Source organism: Oncorhynchus tshawytscha, linkage group LG01, assembly GCF_018296145.1.
Source record: "Oncorhynchus tshawytscha isolate Ot180627B linkage group LG01, Otsh_v2.0, whole genome shotgun sequence".
Lineage (NCBI taxonomy): Eukaryota > Metazoa > Chordata > Actinopteri > Salmoniformes > Salmonidae > Oncorhynchus > Oncorhynchus tshawytscha.
The window spans coordinates 45,564,438-45,578,168 of NC_056429.1; the positions used below are offsets into that span (position 1 = coordinate 45,564,438).

Sequence of the window (13,731 nt, forward strand, 5' to 3'; positions counted from 1 at the left end):
TGTAAGTTTGTTCCACCTGAGCGAGTGACCACAAGTCAGAGACCAATATGATGACACACAAAACTAGCTGAAATCACTCAGTTCTGCCTCAAGGACAAGACTCATAAATGTCAAACTGCTAAAGAGGCCATTAGAAGAAGACAAACATTGTCTTCTTCTAATGATTACCAACAACGATGAGACAGCCTACAAGGGAGGAGATGAGGGAAAGTGGAAAGCTTCAAGTTCCTCAACGTACACATCACTGACAAGCTGAAATGGTCCCCCCACACAGACAATGTGGTGAAGAAGGCGCATCAGCGCCTCTTCAAACCTCAAGAGCCTAAATACATTTGAGTGGTGCCTGGCCCCTAAAACCCTCACAAACTTTTACAGATGCACAATTGAGAGCATCCTGTCGGGCTGTATCACCGCCTGGTATGGCAACTGCACCGCCCACAACCGCAAAGCTCTCCAGAGGGTGGTGCGGTCTGCCCACACATTACTGGGGGCAAACATCCCGCCCTCCTGGACACCTACAGCACCCGATGCCATAGGAGGGCCAAAAATATCATCAAGGACATCAACCACCCGAGCCACTGCCAGTTCACCCCGCTATCATCCAGAAGGCGAGGTCAGAACAGGTGCATCAAAGCTGACACAGAGAGACTGTAAAACAGCTTCTATCTCAAGGCCATCAGACTGCTAAACAGCCATCACTAGCACATCAGAGATGGTTGCCTATAGACATAGATTAGGAATCACTGGCCACTTTTAGAAATGGATTACAAGCCACTTAAATAATGTTCCGTATCTTCCATTACTCATCTCATATGTATAAACTGCCCTCCACACTATTCCACGGTATCTTAGCCACTTTTAAATTGTGTTTACATATTGCATCACCCAGTTCATATGTACAGTGAAGTCGGAAGTTTACATACACTTAGGTTGGAGTCATTAAAACTGTTTTTCCAACCACCCCACACATTTCTTGTTAACAAACTATAGTTTTGGTAAGTCGGTTTGGACATCTATTTTGTGCATGTCACAAGTCATTTTTCCAACAATTGTTTACAGACAGATTATTTAGTTTATAATAAATTTAAAAAAATCACAATTCCAGTGGGTCAGAAGTTTACATACACTAAGTTGGCTGTGCCTTTAAATAGCTTGGAAAAATCCCAAATATGATGTCAGGGCTTTAGAAGCTTCTGATAGGCTAATTGACATCATTTGAGTCAATTGGAGGTGTACCTCTGGATGTATTTCAAGGCCTACCTTCAAACTCAGTGCCTCTTTGCTTGAAATCATGGGAAAATCAAAAGAAATCAGCCAAGACAACAAAACATTTTTTGTAGACTTCCACAAGTCTGGTTCATCCTTGGGAGCAATTTTCAAATGCCTGAAGGTACCACGTTCATCTGTTCAAACAATAGTATGCAAGTATAAACACCATGGGACCACATAGCCGTCATACCACTCAGGAAGGAGACATGTTCGGTCTCCTAGAGATGAACATACTCTGGTGCGAAAAGTGCAAATCAATCCCAGAACAACAGCAAAGGACCTTGTGAAGATGCTGGAGGAAACAGGTAAAAAATATCTATATCCACAGTAAAACGAGTCCTATATCGACATAACCTGAAAAGCCGCTCAGCAAGGAAGAAGCCACTGCTCCGAAACCGCCATAAAAAAAGCCAGACTACGGTTTGCAACTCCACATGGGGACAAATAATGTACTTTTTAGAGAAATGTCCTCTGGTTGGATGAAACAGAAATATAACTGTGGCCATAATGACCATCGTTATGTTTGGAGGAAAAAGGGGCTTCACGGGGGTGGCAGCATCATGTTGTGGGGGTGCTCTGCTGCAGGAAGGACTGGTGCACTTCACAAAATAGATGGCATCATGAGAAATGAAAATTATGTGGATATATTGAAGCAACATCTCAAGACATCAGTCAGGAAGTTAAAGCTTGGTCGTGAATGGGTCTTCCATACGGATAATGACCCAAAGCATACTTCCAAAGTTGTGGCAAAATGGCTTAAGTACAACAAAGTCAAGGTATTGGAGTGGCCATCACAAAGCCCTGACCTCAATCCCATAGAAAATTTGTGGGCAGAACTGGAAAAGCGTGTGCGAGCAAGGAGGCCTACAGACCTGACTCAATTACGCCAGCTCTGTCAAGAGGAATGGGACAAAATGCACCCAACTTATTGTGGGAAGCTTGTGGAAGGCTACCCGAAACGTTTGACCTAAGTTAAACAATTTAAAGGCAATGCTACCAAATACTAACTAAGTGTATGTAAACTTCTGACCCACTGGGAATGTGATGAAAGAAATAAAAACTGAAATAAATCATTCTCTCTACTATTATTCTGACATTTCACATTCTTAAAATAAAGTGATCCTAACTAACCTAAGACAGGGATTTTTTTACTAGGATTGAATGTCAGGAATTGTGAAAACTGAGTTTAAATGTATTTGGCTAAGGTGTATGTAAACTTCCGACTTCAACTGTATGTATATATATTCTTAATCCATTCCTTACTTAGATATACGTGTATTTTGGGTATATTTTGTGAAACTGTTAGATATTACTGCACTGTCAGAGCTAGAAGCACTAACATTTCACTACACCCGCAATAACATCTGCTAAACACGTGTATGTGACCAATAAAATTAGATTTGATTTATATTACAAATTTACCATCTACTGCAGGATAAATCCATGTTAGAGTTTACATAGCTGGCCATAAATAGATGTTGCATTTTTACTTCATGGGTTGGTTATGTAGTCTTCATCTAACCCGTTGCTTTCTACTACAGGCTATATATTTACATAAAAAAACAACAGTCTGTCAGATTTTCTGCCATTCCAATTCATTTAATACCCATTGATCTTCAAAAATTGAAAATAGGCCTAGCTATTAGATTAGACTAATTGTTTAACTGAGCTGCTATATTGTACAAATTCATGAAAACAAAAATGTGCTTTTTGGTCTTAAATTCAGATTTTATCTTAATGCAACCAAGCCTTATTACACTCTTGAATAATGCAAAAATGTACATGCATGTACAAACAATTAAAGGGTTAATTTTCTCATTAGTACACACATGAAATGTAGCTTGCAAGACAATAACACAGCTAGCTAGCTAGAACACCATTCATAGATGGTAACTGGTTTATCGCCTATTGACGATAGTATCTTCTGACCAGGGCAGTTTTGTTAAGATTTCCGACGCTTCCTCTAAAAATGAACATGCATCGCTTGCAGTACGGTTTTGGAAACATAAGTAGCATATATTTCATATCAGCGAGAAATAATACAAATACGAAATAAGTTCAATTACTAGACACCTTAATAGGGTTAAGGTTCACACACAGCCATATTCCCATGTTACAGCGCATGTTTACGGAAAACAGACGAAGATAGAGTGCCTGACTACCTGTGCTAATTATTTATCTGCGTCTCCGAATACCTGTGTGTAAACGGAAGATGGACGCCACAAACATGTTGTCACTGAAAAATACTGTCTGCTGCAACTGTGGTAAAACGTTTTTTTTGCATATGTGAAATTATTTTGATGTGATATGAAAGTAGAGAGATTTATGTTTCTAGATCCGCACAGCAATTGAGATGGAGTGTTAGGCTGTTTTGGTTTCCAGAGCTAATTCACCTTTAAAACAGAACATGTATGGTCCTTGGCTCCTTTCGTCCATTATTGGGCTAGCTAGCTAGTAATGTTAGCATATCAAACATGAATGTTCACCCCTCTCATACGAATGTAAAAGTACATTTTTATTAATATCATGCAAGTCAACACAGTTGAGCATCCATTTTTTTAAAGCTACGGGCGACAATTTGAGAATGTAACAAGTTGTTAATGCAATTTCAGATGAAAACTCAATAAAACTAGTTTAAAATATAATGAACATGTCTACATTTCAGCTGTTTCAAAAACATTACTCTGCTATTAGTATTTTTACTGTATGAATGTTGGGCTCAAGGACACAATTCTGTTTACACTCCCCTGCTTAGAGGGGGGCATCTGTTGGACGAGTGCCGTGCGCGACCTCCGGAGATAGCATTCGAGACATGAGAAATACGCAAGTTTACATTACAGTAGTTTCTCTCAAGAATAGATACCATTGGAATCTCTTGAAATTCGCCTTAACTCTTGTCAATGAGAATAGACACATAGCTTTGGCCAATCTGCAGACTGTGAATGTAAATAAAATATTTGCTGAATGAATGTTCCCTGATATGTAGCTATATATATATATATATATGTGCTGCGTTTTGGGTCATTGCAGTGGTACTGTAGTGTGCATTCAGACCTGTGCTTCTGATAAAAGACGGAAGATAGGTGGTGCCAGACACCACGAACAACAGACCAAAAATACACACTAGAGGGAGAGAGAGGGGGATTAGAGAGGAAGAGAGAGAGAGAGAGAGAGAGAGAGAGAGAGGGAGGGATGCAGCTAAAACAGTATGGACATCCTAAATGCTGCAATCTCATTGACACTGCACTGAGACAGAAAGAGAGAGAGAAATGGTGAGAGAGGGAGAGAGAGAAAGAGCTGGGGGAAAAGAGAGGCGGAGGTAGAAATCGGTGAGAGGGGGACTCAAGATGGAGTGCGACTGTACAGTAGAGACAGAGCGAGGTGGAAAGAGGAAGAGGGAGATGAATAAAGAGAGATAGAGATGAGGGTTAGTGAGTTACGATGCTGTGGGCAATGCGCGGCCACCATTATGAAAACAGACATGTCATGTTCGCCTTCACATAGATAAATGTCTATCGATTGAGCCGGCGTGCCTGTTTAAAGCACCAGGCCTTTTCTCCTCTCTGCCCCCTGGATCAATAGTACCTGTTCATCTTAGGCACACGGAACCTCACTCTCTCTCACACAACCGACCTGAACCCAAACTAACCCAACCCAGCTTCAACCCAACCCAATCTCAACACTGCCTAACCCAACCCAACCTCAACCCAGCCTAACCCAGCCTAACCCAACCCAACCTCAACCCAGCTTCAACTCAACATAACCTAACCCAACTTCAGCCCAGCCTCAACCAAACCAAAACTAACACAACCTCAACCCAACCTAACTCAACCAAGCCTCAACCAAACTTAACCTAAACCAACCTCAATCTAACCCAGCCTCAACCTAAACTAACTCAACCAAGCCTCAACCTAACCAATCGGCAACCCAGCCTCAAACTATGTCTGGGCAATATATTGAATTCATTATATTCAAAGTATGTTTAGATAGTATGTTTAGATTAGATTCAAAGCATGTTTTAGCACGATATTCCAAATGCCTGTATTTATGTCCACTTGTTCTCGTGTTGTCTTTTTGGTCTCACTCCTTCTGCTGTGACTGTGCAACTTCCAATTTACACACAAATACCAACCTCATCCCCCTGCCACTGAGAACAACAAATAGGAAAAATAACTTTTTCCTCTCTGACAAAATGCGGTTTCTACTCGCCATTTGCGGTTTGGTCCAGCAGAACCGCTCATATGGACGGTGAAACACATTGAGACATTATTTTACAATAATAAACTAAAACTTAATGATGCACTTAATGATGCACAATCGCTCCGCTATTTCTTGGTTGCTAAAATTATAATAGTTTGCCTAATTTCAGTTTGTGTGACAAAACAAGCAAGTATAGTGTAGAGAATCATTGTACCGTCTAAACTGCTGTGAAATATATTTTCGATTAACAAAAAATGTTGTATTTTAAGCTGTATGAAGCTTAAACCAAAAGTAAAAGATGCAAAAACGAAAACTTAAGAACAAAGTGGACAGGCTAGCATGCTGTTCAAACAGTGGGAGATGGACAGAAGAGTGTGTTCATACCAAATTCAACTGTTCTACCTTGTTAGCTAGTAAATAGATCCAAGTTGGCTAAACTTTAAATATAAAGATTAGCCGGCTACACACTAGCACATGGAATTGTGCTTCAGAGATTGCTTTTGAGACCTGTGTACATTTTCTATAATGGCTGCTACAAGAAGTTGGTCATTATTAGTGATTGTGCATTATGCATGGTTTTGGTAAAATTTGTAACAAAAATTGCATTTTCATAGACAGTTAAACTAATTTGATAAAATAATTACATTATTAGTGGGTCATTATTGTGGAAGGTAGCCAAAGTATAATTTCACAAGCCCTGAATTCATTAAATGATTGTTGACTGTTTAAAATGCAGTGTATTTTACCTTTACTTGTACAATGAAGCTTATTTAGAGAAAACATTTCAAAAATCAAGAAAAATGTGCTTTTCTTTCAAAAACAAGGATGTTTCTAAGTGACCCCAAACTTTTGAACGGTAGTGTATATTCTGAATCGCCCATAAATAAAATAAATAAAAATTGAGGTATGATTTTTAGGCCATATCGCCCAACCTCTCTCTGCCTCGCCCTCTACCTCACCCTCTGCCTTTCTCTCTGTCTTCCTCTGCCTCAGTCTCTATATGCCCCTCTGTCTCTGCCCCTCTGTCTCTGCCCCTCTGTCTCTGCCCCTCTGTCTCTGCCCCTCTGTCTCTGCCCCTCTGTCTCTGCCCCTCTGCCACCCAATGAATTCCCTTTATGTAACACGTCATTACAGTCACTTATATACACGTGTGTGTGTGTGTGTGTGTGATGTTGCTTTTCCCCCTCTGCAGCGTTCCCCTCCCCTCATCTCTGTTCCTTCGCTATCCTCTTCCTCCTCCCCTTTCTTTCACACTGAAATCCCTCTCTCCCTCTCTCTCTCGCTCACTTGCTTGCTCTCTACCTCTAGATCTTTAGCTCTCCCATACCTCCACACTCCTCCTCCTCTGTCTCTCTCTCTCTCTCTCCCTCTCCCTCCCCTTCCCTCTCTCTATGGTCTATGCAGTAAGCTGCCTGAATGTATTGGGGTCCTTCCAGAGCCCTGGCTGCAGAGTAGCAGTCGTCTTGCGAAATGCCTGCTCAGATCTCAGTATAGAGAAAACACGTACATCTGGAAAGGGAGCTTGCATTTCATACAACACAAACATAAAACATACATGCACAAGCACACACACATGCAGGTACACACATACAACAAAATTTCCCAAAATATTAAAGCCTAAACACACTCAACCGACATTATGAATATCAAACCAACCCAGCCCAAAATGACAAGTGGCTCCAGTGTATTTATACCTTTACTACAGTACATTATATTATAGATGTCTTTGAGGATGTGCCTCAAATGCAGCAGTCGGGTCAATCTTCTCATGACAGATTTATTTTTTTTTTTTTAAACAGCCCAAATGAGTGGTCTGGATGCTCCTGGGAGAGCTGCTTAATTCCCTCAGCCTATTAACATGAACTCATTTAACAAGTCTCATCTCATCTCACTGTGGCCTGGAAACGCTGATGATGAGGAGACCCGTTTCCGTGCCGACTAGAGACACCGGCGAGTCCATTGCCTGTGATGTCACCTGCCTCGCCTCACCATCCTAAAGCACTCAAGCTCCAATTTTGGGGACACTTTATTTTGTATGTGTTTGCAAATCTCGTTTCTCTTTCCATTGGATCTTTCTCTTTCTGTTGCTTTATCAAACATTTAACAGTTCCCTCCCTTGACATGCATGTTTTATTATAGATGGTGTGAGTATTTGTGTGTGTGTGTGGAGATGTTTAACTATACTTGTGAGGCGAGAAGTCCCCACAAGATTGGTAAACAAACAAACATTTGACCAACTGAGGACATTTTGCCAGCCCCCACTTGGAAAAAGGCTAATTCTATTGAGTTTAGGGTTAGAATTAGTGTTAGGTTTAGAATTAGAGTTTGAGGTTAAAGGTTAGGTTTAGGAGTTAGGTTTAGGGTTAAGGTCAGGATTAAGGTTAGGTTTAGGGTTAGGGGTTAGAGAAAATATGATTTGAGTGTCCACAAGCTAAAACAAGAGGTGAGTGTGTGCATGCGTGTGTGTGTGTGTGCATGCGTGTGTGTGTGTGTGTGTATATGTGCATGCATGTGCATGCGTGTGTGTGTGCATGCATGTGTGTCTGTGTGTAACCTTGGCTGGAGCAAAAGCATGCCGTTCCCCTGGCCCTTGCAGTTGCAGGGTGAGATTTTCCCCTTTTCTAGCAGCTCACAGGCCCCTACTATCCTCCTAGTCCATGACTGTGCCTTAACATCCTTACTTCCTCAGTCCTTGTTTCCTCCATCCTTGTTCCCTTGGAGGAACAGATCGAAGGTCCCTCCACTCTGACCTCTTCAAAAACGCTTTGAGAGGGAGGCGAAGAATGGAGGAAACAATGATAGAGGAAGCAAGGATTTGACAACTAGTAATATTTTCAGACACAGGAGGAAAGTGTGCTGAATGAACCCTGTAGGTTGTGTCCCAAATGGCACCCTATTCTCTAGATAGTGCACTACTGTTGACCAGGACTCATAAGGCTCTGGTCAAAAGTAGTGCACTATGTAGGGGAATAGGGTGCAGGGTCCTGGTCTAAGGTAGTGCACTATATAGGGAAACGGGTGCCATTTGGGACGCAGTCAGACTAACAACACACCTACTGATGGAGATGGACTGGCAGATGGCCCTTCTGGTAGAGGTCAAGTCAGAGGAATGGCCTAATCTCAACCTCCCCCTTCTGAAGTGTATGGGTTTAAAAATGGTGGAAACTCACTTCCAGCCAATGCTTACACCAACCCAATTATTTTAAATGCATGCAGGGAAGGGTGGAGAATGGGTATGCATGGGCCCCGGTTAAACGTAGTGCACTACATAGGGAACAGGGTTCCATTTCAGACACAGCCCTGGTCTACCTGACCCAGATGTAAGAGTGACAGTGACGAGGGTAGTGCTGTGAGGAGAACACTTAGTAGTGGGTTTTCAGTCACACTGAGACAATGGGGTTGTCTTGAAGGCTATACTCACACACACACAAGCAGTGAGTCAGTCAGTCAGTTGCACACACACACACACACACACACACACACACACACACACACACACACACATGCACACACACACACACACACACACACACACACATGCAGACACACACATGCAGACACACACACACAGACTCAACACTGCAATGGCCTGAACATCATACTGCACACTGCAATGGTCTGAGGTCTGAGGACATCTTTAAACACTGCACCAATATGAAAACCCTCGACATTGCAGCAGAGTAGAGGAGGAGGGGGGAAGAGAACAGAAAGAGGAGAGAGGTAAAGGGAGAGAGAAGGGGGGGAGGAAGAGAGAGAAAGAAAGAGAGAGAGAGAGAGAGAGAGAGAGAGAGAGAGAGAGAGAGAGAAAGAGAGAGAAAGAAAGAAAGAAAGAAAGAGAAGGAGAGGGAAATGACTGGACCAATGTCTAAGAGAGAGTAGGAATTAAATTAAAATGTAGGATGAAGGTGGCACTGATTAATAAATTGTTGTTTTCATAAATAAGTGATTATTTACAGTGGTTACGTCTTATGAATAAACGTGTGATATCAGTAGATCTGTCTGCCTGGAAAAGTGACCCACAGGATTACTTAAGAATTAGAAATTACATTTGAAAGGTCTTAGGTTTGTCAATGGACATGACAGGGGGTGTTTCTAAACAGTTTTTGGGGTCTTTTTGGTACGTTATTAGGATCCCCATTAGCTGTTGCAAACGCAGCAGCTACTCTTCCTGAGGTCCACACAAAACATGACATAATACAGGACATCAACAGACAAGAACAGCTCAAGGACAGAACTACATTAAAAAAATGTAAAGACACACGTAGCAATGCCTCAACACAAGCTAACTAGGTCAAATAGGGGCGAGGCATTGTGCAGTGAGGTGTTCCTTTATCTGTTTTTTGAAACCAGGTTTGCTGTTTATTTGAGCAATATGAGATGGAAGGAAGTTCCATTCAATAAAGGCTCTATATAATACTGTACGCTTTCTTGAATTTGTTCTGGATTTGGGGACAGTGAAAAGACCCCTGGTGGCATGTCTGGTGGGGTAAGTGTACGTGTCAGAGCTGTGTGTAAGTTGACTATGCAAACAATTTGGGATTTACAACACATTGTTTCTTATAAAAAGAAGAAGTGATGCAATCAGTCTCTCCTCAACTCTTATCCAAGCGAGACTGGCATGCATAGTATTTATATCAGCCCTCTGATTACAATGAAGAGCAAAATGTGCTGATCTGTTCTGGACCAGCAGGCAGCTTAACTAGGTATTTCCTTGCAGCACTGGATCACATGACTGGACAATAATCAATCTTAGACAAAACTAGAGCCTACATAACTTGTTTTTTGGAGTGTAGTGTAAAAAAAATCAGAGTATCTCTTTTTTATGGACAGACATCTCCCCATCTTTACAACCATTGAATCTATATGTTTTGACCATGACAGTTTACAATCTAAGGTAACACCAAGTAATTTAGTCTCCTTAACTTGTTCAACAGCCACACCATTCATTACCAGATTCAGCTGAGGTCTGGAACTTAGGGAATGATTTGTACCAAATACAATGCTCTTAGTGTTAGAGATGTTCAGGACCAGTTTATTACTAGCCACCCATTCCAAAACAGACTGCAACTCTTTAAGGGTTTCAGTGACTTCATTAGCTGTGGTTGTTGATGCATATATGGTTGAATCATCAGCATACATGGACACACATGCTTTGTATAATGCCAGCGGCAGGTAATTGGTTAAAAAAAAATGAAAAGAGTAGAGGGCCTAGAGAGCTGCCCTGGGGTACACCACACGTTACATATTTGACATTAGAGAAGCTTCCATTAAAGAAAACCTTTTAGTTCTATTAGATAAATAGATCTGAATCCGCGATATGGCAGAGGTTGAAAAGCCATAACACCTATCTTTTTTCAACAGGTTATAGTCAATAATATAAAAGGCTCCACTGAAATCTAACAGTACAGCTCCCACAATCTTCTTATTATCTATTTATTTCAACCAATCATCAGTCATTAGTGTCAGTGCAGTACATGTTGAGTGCCCTTCTCTATAAGCATGCTGAAAGTCTGTGTTGTAGCATTGTATTTGGTCAAACACAATTTTTTCCAACAGTTTGCTAAGAGCTGGCAGCAAGCTTGTAGGTCTGCTGTTTGAACCAGTAAAGGCCACTTTACCACTCTTGGGTAGCGGAATTACTTTTGCTTCCGTCCAGGCCTGAGGACATGTAAGGCTCAGATTAAAAATATGACAGATAGGAGTGTCTATAGAGTCAGCTATCATCCTCAGTAGCTTTCTATCTAAGTTGTCAATGGCAGGAGGTCTGTCATTATGGATTGATAACAATAATTTTTCTACCTCTCCCACTCAAACTTTACAAAATTCAAATTTGCAATGCTTTTCTTTCATTATTATTTTTTGATGCATGAATAGAATTGCTCACTGTTCATTGTTGGCATTTCCTGCCTAAGGTAGCCCACTTTGCCAATTAAGTAATCTTTAAAATATTTGTCAACATCAAATGGTTTTGTGATGAATAAGCCATCTGATTCGATGAAAGATGGGAGTTGAATTTGTCTTTCTGCCCATAATTTCATTTAAAGTACTCCAAAGTTTTTTTCCATCATTCTTTATATCATCAATCTTGGCTTCTTTTTGTTGAGTTTAGTCAAATAATTTCTCAATTTGCAGTAAGTCAGTCAGTCAGATGTGCAGCCAGACTTATTAGCCACTCCTTTTGCCCCATCTCTTTCAACCATACAGTTCTCAATTCCTCATCAATCCATTGAGCCTTCACTGTACGAACAGTCAGTTTCTTAACAGGTGCATGCTTAGCAATAATTGGATACAGCTTTAGAACAAAGTTCTACAGTATTAGTAAATCATTTTTTAAAATGTGATCGTCACATGTGGATGATCTTGTTCCTGTAGTGTTTGTTAACACCCTGGTAGGTTGATTAATAACCTGAACCAGATTAGAGGCACTGGTTACAGTGAGAAGCTTCCTCTTGAGCGGACAGCTTGATGAAAACCAGATAATATTCAGGTTTCCAAGAAGGTAGACCTCTCTGTTTACATCACAAAGACTATCAAGCATTTCAAACATATCATTTAGATACTGACTGTTAGCACTTGCTGGCCTGTAGCAACACCCCAAAAGAAAAGGCTTTAGATGTGTCAAGTGAACCTGCATCCACAACACTTCAATAACACTTGACATACTGCAAGGTCTTCTCTAAGCATTACAGGGATACGGCGCTGAATATATACAGCAACACCTCCCCCATAACCATAAGCATAAGCTGTCTCTTCTATAGATGTCATATCCTTGTATTGCTACTGCTGTATTATCAAATGAGTTATCTGAGTCTCAGAAATAGATAATTTATGAATGTTATCTGATGTTATCAAGTTATTGATTTCATGAACCTTATTTCTAAGGCTACATATATTAATATGGGCTATTTTTTGCCCTTTCCTGGGTAGCTTATCAGAGATAGACATAATACTGAAAAGAGCAAACAAAGCAAGAGAAAAAAATATACATTCAGCAGTCCATTAATCAATTGCTGTGTGTGTGTGTGTGTGTGTGTGTGTGTGTGTGTGTGTGTGTGTGTGTGTGTGTGTGTGTGTGTGTGTGTGTGTGTGCGTGTTTGTGCTGCGGGGTTGAATCTACGAACCCATAGGCCTGGCTCTCTCATCCGTTCCAGGCTTCTGGGAGGGAGGGTGAACAATGACCCTGTCATAGCAGATGTAAGCAATGTCCCCACACACTCTGGCAGCTTTCATGACTGGGATCAGTTCTTTCCTCTTCTGGCGCACAGCTTCAGGATATTCCTTGTTAAGGAAGATATACGTTCATCTCAAGTTCTTGTCTCTTTCCAGAACAGCTACCTTGTCCTTGAACCTCATGAACTTGACCACTATTGTCCTGGGCCTATCACTTGGGCCGGTGGTGGGTTTTCCAGTCCTGTGGGCGCTCACCACCGCAATCTTTCTGTGGTCCATCTTCAATTTCTTAGAGATCATTTCCCTCACTTTGTCCTCAGACTCCATCCAGGAGAAAGACCTTATCAAAAATATATTATCGGTGATGGATAGGTGGGACAGCTAGGAGTATTTGGAAAGACAATGTGATCCTTTCTTAGACACCCCTTATCAGGTTTGGGCTGTATCCAGATTGTCATACCTTTATACCAACATGAGGCTGCTGAGGAGAAAATGGCTCATAATAATGTCCGGAACGGAGCAAATGGCATCAAACACCTGGAGACCATGTGTTTGATGTACTTGATACCATTCCACCATTCTTCCCAATTAAGGTGCCACTAACTTCCTGTGCTTCACAACCGACCTTGTACCCTCGCGGGATATTCGGTAAAACTGGCACTAAACAAGTAACCCGAAGTTTAGCAATGCTAACAAGTACATGTAAAATCCCATAGTGAATGCTAGGTAAATGCTAAGGAACACATTGCAAAACTTTTATACAGTCTCTGACAAAACTATTTAAAAGGACAGACATCCCAGCCCATAAAGTTCTACAAATAACAAAAAAATCCTACTCACAGTTTGCTGCACGCACAAAACAAATATTAGACAGCAAGGCTCTTGTTTCAGGAGGGGATTCCCTGCTGTTTCCAAGATAAACTTGATTTTTGCAAGAAGCTCACCACTTATCTAGATAATTAGCTACTAAATTAGCAACCCAAATGCACAATTGCAGAGATTTTAGCACATTTTAGACAGTTAACTTAATAGTTATAAGATACTGTATCTAGCTGGCAAACATTTAATTGTGAATTCCATACTGTAACTAGA

The 13,731-nt window shown here is 41.1% G+C and overlaps 1 protein-coding gene across 3 annotated transcripts in view; it reads right to left on the minus strand.

Moving 5' to 3' along the window:
• The window catches only part of LOC112251230 (potassium voltage-gated channel subfamily C member 1), a 129,292-nt gene that overhangs the window by 73,958 nt on the left and 41,603 nt on the right, over positions 1–13,731 (minus strand). The window lies entirely within an intron of this gene.